The sequence below is a fragment of the Rhipicephalus microplus genome, chromosome 6, assembly GCF_043290135.1.
Source record: "Rhipicephalus microplus isolate Deutch F79 chromosome 6, USDA_Rmic, whole genome shotgun sequence".
Taxonomy (NCBI): Eukaryota; Metazoa; Arthropoda; class Arachnida; order Ixodida; family Ixodidae; genus Rhipicephalus; species Rhipicephalus microplus.
In genome coordinates this window covers 105571198-105578750 of record NC_134705.1, presented here as the reverse complement: position 1 = coordinate 105578750, position 7553 = coordinate 105571198, and positions in this window count along the sequence as shown.

Genomic DNA, 7553 nt, shown 5'->3' with positions numbered 1-7553 from the left:
GTAATATTTAATAATGTATTGCTAACGATACAAAGTATACAAAGTGCACGCATAGAGCCAGCAAACGAAAGCACTTGAACATGACCTGCAAACTTGGTGATTTTCAGGAGTAATAATTACTATACTGCTAAAGTGAAATGCGGGACAAGTCTGCGCACTGCCAAATGAGATTACAAGCCTCTTACCTATTGGAAACAAAGCACAGGGAAGTGTTACATCTGCCTCACTGGCCTACAGTATTTGATTTTGTTCTTTCTTTTTATTGTATGAAACAAATATTTCGTTGCATTTTTTTTTCTTCCACGCAGAAAGCCGATCTGCTAAGCAGCGAAACAATTTTCTTCCTGCACGCCACAACTTTGATCGCACTTTCATATCCAGCCAGTGCTCCAATAAGCCCAGCTGAACTTTCAAGTGAGATAGATAGAATGTCGTGATTTTCATGTAGTATGCGGATATACCCGACAAACGTGTAATCGAGGCAGCTTTAATAATTTCGAAAATCGAGAAAACCATTGTGAATTTGAACTGCGTACCTTCGAAGGCTACTTTTAGAAGGCTACATGCCCGTACACTCGCATTTGCTGGTTTTTAGGTTACTGTACCACTGCCTTCACCACCAATCGTAGGTTCTGCAAGCTTTGCCCAAGTGTTCGCAGGACGCACTAAAAATACGTGAATTGGAAGTGTGAGGAAGGTACACACTTGCTTCTTATGCCCTAATTGTGTTATTCGATTAAACCCACCCTTCAACGTTTTCATCTCAAAACAGGGCACCAGGGGCCAAAGTTTTTACAGGTTCTTTTTAACTCTCTGTACGACTAACACCAAAGTAACCTTGTGGCGGTGCTTTTGCAGCGGGGTGACAGAGCCGCTGATTTGCAAATGAAGTTGACGCAGCAGAACAGGCCGGTAAAGCTCGCAAAAGATCTGCGTGGGGAGTGGCTGTTGTGGAAAGGATAGGGTTGCGGCACTCATTCTGCTCGTGAGTGGATTTGGCGACGAGCTTGCGCGAATACCAGCTGCTCGAGGACACGGCCACGCTCACGGTCAAAATCGGGAATCCGACAATGAAGGAACCGCCGTGTGCACGCTCCACCTATCTCATCTCACTGAGCCCTAAGATCTTGCGGATAGCTAGGCCAGCTCAACGATGTTGTCGGGTGCTGTTAGTGTGAAATCTTGGTTTACGCTCTCGCAACTAAGTGACCGTCCCAACAGCTGTCTATAGTGGCCGCGGCGGCTAACAGTGCCACTAACACGAACGAAGTTGAGAGGGGCACACTGTGGAAGGCTAAGCCGTGCACCCTGTACTTCATTAGCATTGCCCACCTCATGTTTTTCTGTTCTCGTTTTCTTCAGTACTAAAGAAGAAGGCTGACGTCAGCGCTGTGGCGTGTGTGCTTTTTTCTGTTCGTCCCCGTTAGTTGTCCTGGAAGCCACTATCCCTATTTGAATTGCCTTTTTGCCTGTTCCCAGACATTTCGTATAACGAATTGGCATAAAACTACATTCAACAGGCAAAATTGTATCCGGAACCTCTTCGTACACTTTTTGAGTGTTACGAAAAACAAGTGCTCATTAAAAAATTGGGCCGGTAAAAAGCAGCATACGCAGATCGCTTGGCTGATATACCCACAGACGGCACCATTTATGCAGTGCTAGCAACTACATATGCAGGTAAAGCCCGCATCAGCCTGAGTGTGCACACTGTACGCAGCAAACGATCACTCGTCATGCGGAAAAGGAATCAACTATTTACAGCAATGTCTCTTTCACGCCATTGATTACAATAAGTGTTATCACTCTCTTTGGTATTCTCTTCTATTCCCACAGCCTCCTGGACATTGCTTCTCGGTTACCTTTTCGGTGTCTTCAGCCTCTTGCAGCCCTACCATTCTTTCATTTTAATAGTTTTGAATTACCTCCACGGCGTCGATCCAGTACTATATGGCCTCTTTCTCGAGAATTACAATGACCACTTTTATGTATTTTTCAGCACTCACGTTCTCGGCAATTTCGTTATTATTCTGCCGTTTGCCACCCTCTAACGTCTAGTCACGTCATTTTAACGAGTCGGTAGCCGTCCACGTTCTCATCCGCCTCTCCCTGAATGTTCTATCTCTATCCTTAGTCAATTCCCAGTTCTCATTAGTGACACTGCTTTGGTTTGCATTCTCAGCTTCTTGTTCCGGCTAGGTGCCAGGCAGCGTTGTTGCCTCGTCAATCATGTTTCATTGCTCGGCGTTGCCCTCACGTTGCAGGTAAAATCAGTAACTGAGTCACCCTCTTAAACAGGTTGAAGGCAGAATTCAGTTTGTCCGCAAATGTGAGCTCAGGGCTGGTGCCTGGTTTCAACCCACAGTAAATACGCGAAAGTAGGCAGAACAGACACCTTTGCAAACATTGCTTCGGACCGGTCTGCCAGTTATTCTGGTAAGCTTATTGAGCACGGGGGCGTCTCTGGCTATGCTGAACGGACTCTTGTGCATGCTCGGTATTCCAATGGCCCTATAGCATTAAATCATGAAAAGTTCATTCAGTGGGCAAACACATACCTACCGATTATAAGAGCTTGATAACAACCATCCTAACGTACCAGCGTGCTTGTCAAAGAACTTGGTTGATCCCTCTTTCAAAGATTACGTATGATGTGAATGCCAATGTGCCCTTACAAAAGTAGGTAATGCTTACTGTGCACTGAAATATAGGCGTTTGCCCTATGTACCCTAATGTTTCACAACTATAGTACTGCCTAACAAGGATAGAGCGACGTTGACGCCTATTCAAAGATCTTCAATCTCACGACTGGCGTCCATCATTGATGACTTAACAAACTATTGTGTTCATAGATGCCTGTGATAGCTGTACTAGGCGACAGCGGAACCAGAGAAATTATTGAGACAGCTAGAAAATTGTGCCTGGGTGGACGCCAGAGTAGAGATAAGGTCGCCTGCTCGCGGCATATCGGAGTAATTGAACGCCACTACCCGCACCGCCACGGTGGTCTTGTGGCTAAGGTACTCGGCTGCTGACCCGCAGGTCATGGTATTGAATCCCGGCTGCGGTGGCTGCATTTCCGATGGAGGCGGAATGTTGTAGGCCCATGTGCTCAGATTTGAGTGCACGTTAAAAAAACCCAGGTGGTCTAAATTTTAGGAGCCCTCCACTACGGCGTCTCTCATAATCATGTGGTGGTTTTGTGACGTTAAACCCCACATATCAATCCATCGAACCATCAATCAATGCCACTGCCAGATGAGAGGAAAACACAACGCGTGTCATGCCGTCTCTTTGGCATCAGCGTTCATTCGCGGGGAAGTGTAAGTGGGTAAGGCGGAGTTAAAGCAAGTGAATCCGGTAGGTGTTGTGGTGCTATTCTCAGTATGAGTGGATGTTATGAACCACGCCGATGCTCGGGGTAAGTTGCAACCCGAAGGTGTCTCAAGACGTTGAATATATTCCACTTTTCCTATTGCAAATGCACGGAATGACGTGGAGGCTTGTAAACAAGGTGGTGCTAGAACTAATCACGGTTGTAATCGTCATAATTCTTTACTGCACAGTGTTCCAAGAATGCTGTGAGAAGCCATTGGTAGATATAAGAAGACGTACTGTTTGGCTGTGCCAAGTATGCGGCTATGACGCAGTGGTACCATGCCCGGCTTTCATGGCTGCGGATTTAGGGACTGTGGGCTCGACTGCTGTTAAGAAAACTTCGTTTTTCTCTTCAGATCTTGCGCATTTTCGACGTCATTTTTGTGACAAAAATACAACACTGATGTCATAGTGAACGACGGTAACAAAAACACTTTCACAATAAAAATATTGTTGAACATGCAAGAACTGAGAAGTACGCCGGTTAAAAAGGCGACTGAAATTTGCTCATACTTTTAAGTGGGGCACTGTGCAACATGAATGGCCCATTAGAAAGACAGCACAGCGACAATCTCAGCTTTAAGTTGTTCAAATCAGCTTCATCTCTGTTGCTTTGTCAATTATTGAATTAGGCAAGGTATTGTTGGCATGTAAAATCTGCTAACACTAGCTTGTTTTCAATAGTCCTCTGACAACCAAGTAATCAGAAAACTGTTACCACTGTCATTATCATCGCAATAAACATCAGTCTTTTCTAAATCCGCAATGAAGGCGCGGTGCGTCTTTTTAGTCTCACAAAAGTTTTCTTTATTTGGTGCCGAAACCGGGGAGCTGAAGCCCCCGTCAGTTCAGCATTACAAAGAAGCCATCAGGTGTCGGCATTACGATTGACTATACCGTTAACTCAACAATTCTTAGAGGTGCAACAACCTCGGACTTAGCGTTTCTGACAACGACGCCTAAGGACGTTACCTCCATGCTGCAGAAAGCAACGTAACAACGGAGGTATGATGGAACGACTTAAGAAAAAAACGAAGTGCTCTGAGAACCCAAGCGACAGAGTTGATATTCGATGCATATTTGTAGCTAGAAGCACAAGCAGCCGAAGCGACCGAAATATGCTGTAAGCAAAATTTGGAGCTCTGCTAACAGAGCTTAACGAGGTGGACGCTGCCGTCAACCCAATTGTGCCAGACGAAGAAGTCGACGAGAACTACGCATGTAAAATCACGTACAATGACAGAATTGTAACCCGCGTCGCAAGGCTCAAACAACAAGCAGGAGGACAACGACCAACGCCATCACAGTGGCGGAGGCATCTACGGCCACTCGCAACAGGAATCTAAGAGCTCATGGCTCAAAGGTGAAGTTGCCTTAACTCGAGCTGCAGCGGTTTAGAGGCGCCGCCGCCATGGAGTGGCAGTCCATCTGAGAGCAATACCAGCAAGCTACAGATGACGGCGGTGCACTTTCCGACGGAGAGAAATTTTTGTATTCGCCCTCAGCGCTTTGTGGAAGGGCACTAGTGGTGGGGCCAGTTATACAAGCGACCGCAGCGAACTATAATATATTCATCGAGCTTTTGAAGGAGCAGTTCACACACACGGATGTGCTTATTCAGGAGCATCTTTCGCAGTTGCCGGACAAGCGATTTGTACGAAGCAGGCACGCGTTGAGAGGTGTTGGTCGGCTCTATGACATCATGCAGTGAAATATAGCCGTCTACACGACTCTTCTACTTCAGACAGACAGCTTTGCAGCAATGCTCACCTCCACACTTCTGCTAATACTGTCAGGTCAACTAGTGGTAGAATATCACAAACATTGTTCTGCAGAGAAGAAAAAATAGCTTGGGCATTGCAAGTTTTCAGTGTTTCTTAAAACGAGCTGGAGATCCGAGAAAAGGCGTTGCAGATTGGGCAGAGAGAAGTCAAAGACAGTAGAACAAAACCACGTTTTGATAAAGAAATCTCCCGAGCTTCGTGGGCGTCAGCAGCTTCACTCCTATAGGCCAGTGATTCGAAACACAAAGCGCCTTGTGCGTTTTGTGCCACTCGAGAGCGTGTGACGAAGGAAGGCCAGACGCAACTTTCTCTGTAAAAAAGAAATGGAGTACCCCTCAAAGTTCGTAGATGCTTCTGCTGTTCAAATAAAAGGCACACATCGCCAGAATGTCGCAACGAAGGAGCGAATTGTAAAATGCGCAGTAAGACGCACCTTACTCGAATGTGCAATCCTGCGCGGAAGTCTGCTGCAAACACAGAAGTCGAATTGCACTCTACCACAGGTAGCAACGATGACTAAACGACAACTGCACTGCTTCAGACAGCTCAAATATAGGCAAACGGTACTTAGTAAACATTTTGGTAGCGTGTACTATTTGGTGGCGAATATCCGAAAACATTCGTGGCTGAATAGCTGACACGTCAGCTGAATTCGGAAGTACTTGGTCAGGAAGACTACCATATTTCCCTGTGAGGTAGCAGACAGTGCCATGAAGAAAAAAGTGCAGGGGAGTACAGCTTCGGCTGAGGAGTCAGTAGGACAAAAAATAGCAGTGTCTCAAGGCCTTGTAGATACCCCAGATTTCTTCGGACGAGCTTGTTTAGCCGTAGGCCGTGATGAAAGAGGTCAAAATAAAAGTGGCTGGTCAGGCTGATGTTAGCTTGCCAACTGCAAAATTAGACCCAAGTGGCCATGGTAGAGTCATTGGCGCTGAGTACTGCTGGAGTCTAGTAACCAGTGAAATTCACGAGCTTCAGGATGGCGTAATTGTGATTGATACTCACTTCAGGTGGACACTGCAGGGAACAGTGCCGTACAGACACATCAGTGCAATAGTAGTGGTCCTTCAATGTGTTGTAGTGGAAAACGATTATGCATTGAGGACTTAGCTCAATTCTTTCTGGCAATTCGAAATCATGTTTTGCGGACCAGGTTTCACACATTAAAGAGCAAAAAGGAATTGACAAAGCTTTCAAGCCCTCTATTAGGTTCACAATGTATCAATAACAGACCCTTTGTTATTCAAGACTGCAATTTCTCAGCAATGCTTGTAACTATACGCAGTTTCCATTATCTATCTTTGTCTTGTATGTGCTTGAATTCTTATACATTTTTAGTTGACTTATGTTGCCTTCCTGATTTGCGCATCTGATACTTGTTTCTTTATTTTGTCTTTTTTTCTTGTGTGTTATATATGTTGTACCCACCCCCTCTGTAATGCCCTACGGGCCCTGAGGGTATTCTAATAAATAAATAAATAAATAAATAAATAAACGAATTAGCTTTTCCATGAAAGCTTATAGATTTACGTCTTGATGACAAAAGGAAGTTGCAAAGAAATTTTTGGCCACCATCAAAATTAAATTGTTGAATGATGAGGCAACGCTGATAAAATACGACAAGGCCACATGTCGGTACCTCAAACTTGAGTTCACTGAGCAGCTCCTAAAACGCAGTAAGCATAGAAAGCAGAATGTATTACACGCCTCACTGAGCTGCGTTGTGCCTTGCTAGCGCGTAAACTAGCATCAGAGTGGTCTTTGCTGGTCGTTGAGTGAAACCGAGTGCGGGCCACTCAATGAAGCACTGAATTCAGGACAAGACCTACACCCAGATATCTTAAAGGTCATGCTCAGTTTCAGAACGCACCTTATCAAACAGTGTGCAGACAGAGAAAAGGTGTTTTTACAAATATCACAAAAAAATATAGAGGTGCCCTACGCTTCCTTTGGATTCAAGAAGTACCCACTACGAAAAAAACCAAATCCTCCACTTGCAGTCTAGAGGATGAAAAGAGTCCCGTTCTGGGTGACCAGTGGCACACTTCAGCTTGCTGCCACGATTCGTCACCATGTCAGCATGATGGACAACTGTTAGAGAAAAGCGAAAACACTGGCCGAAAGCCCCACGTCGACGACCACATTGCCGGTGCCGACACGGAAGAAGCAGATAAAAAATTTTATGGAGAATTACTGGGCACATTGAAAAGGGCAAGCATGTCCTTTCAAAAGTAGAACTGAAATTCATAACGTTGCAGCAGATATTTCAGAAGAAAAAACTGGATGTCCAACGAACACAGTGCCCTTCCCCACAAGAAATACTACGCGTGTGTTACGACTTGTATGGGATAAATAGCAGGATCACCTTCTCTTTTTTACAGAACCTATCTT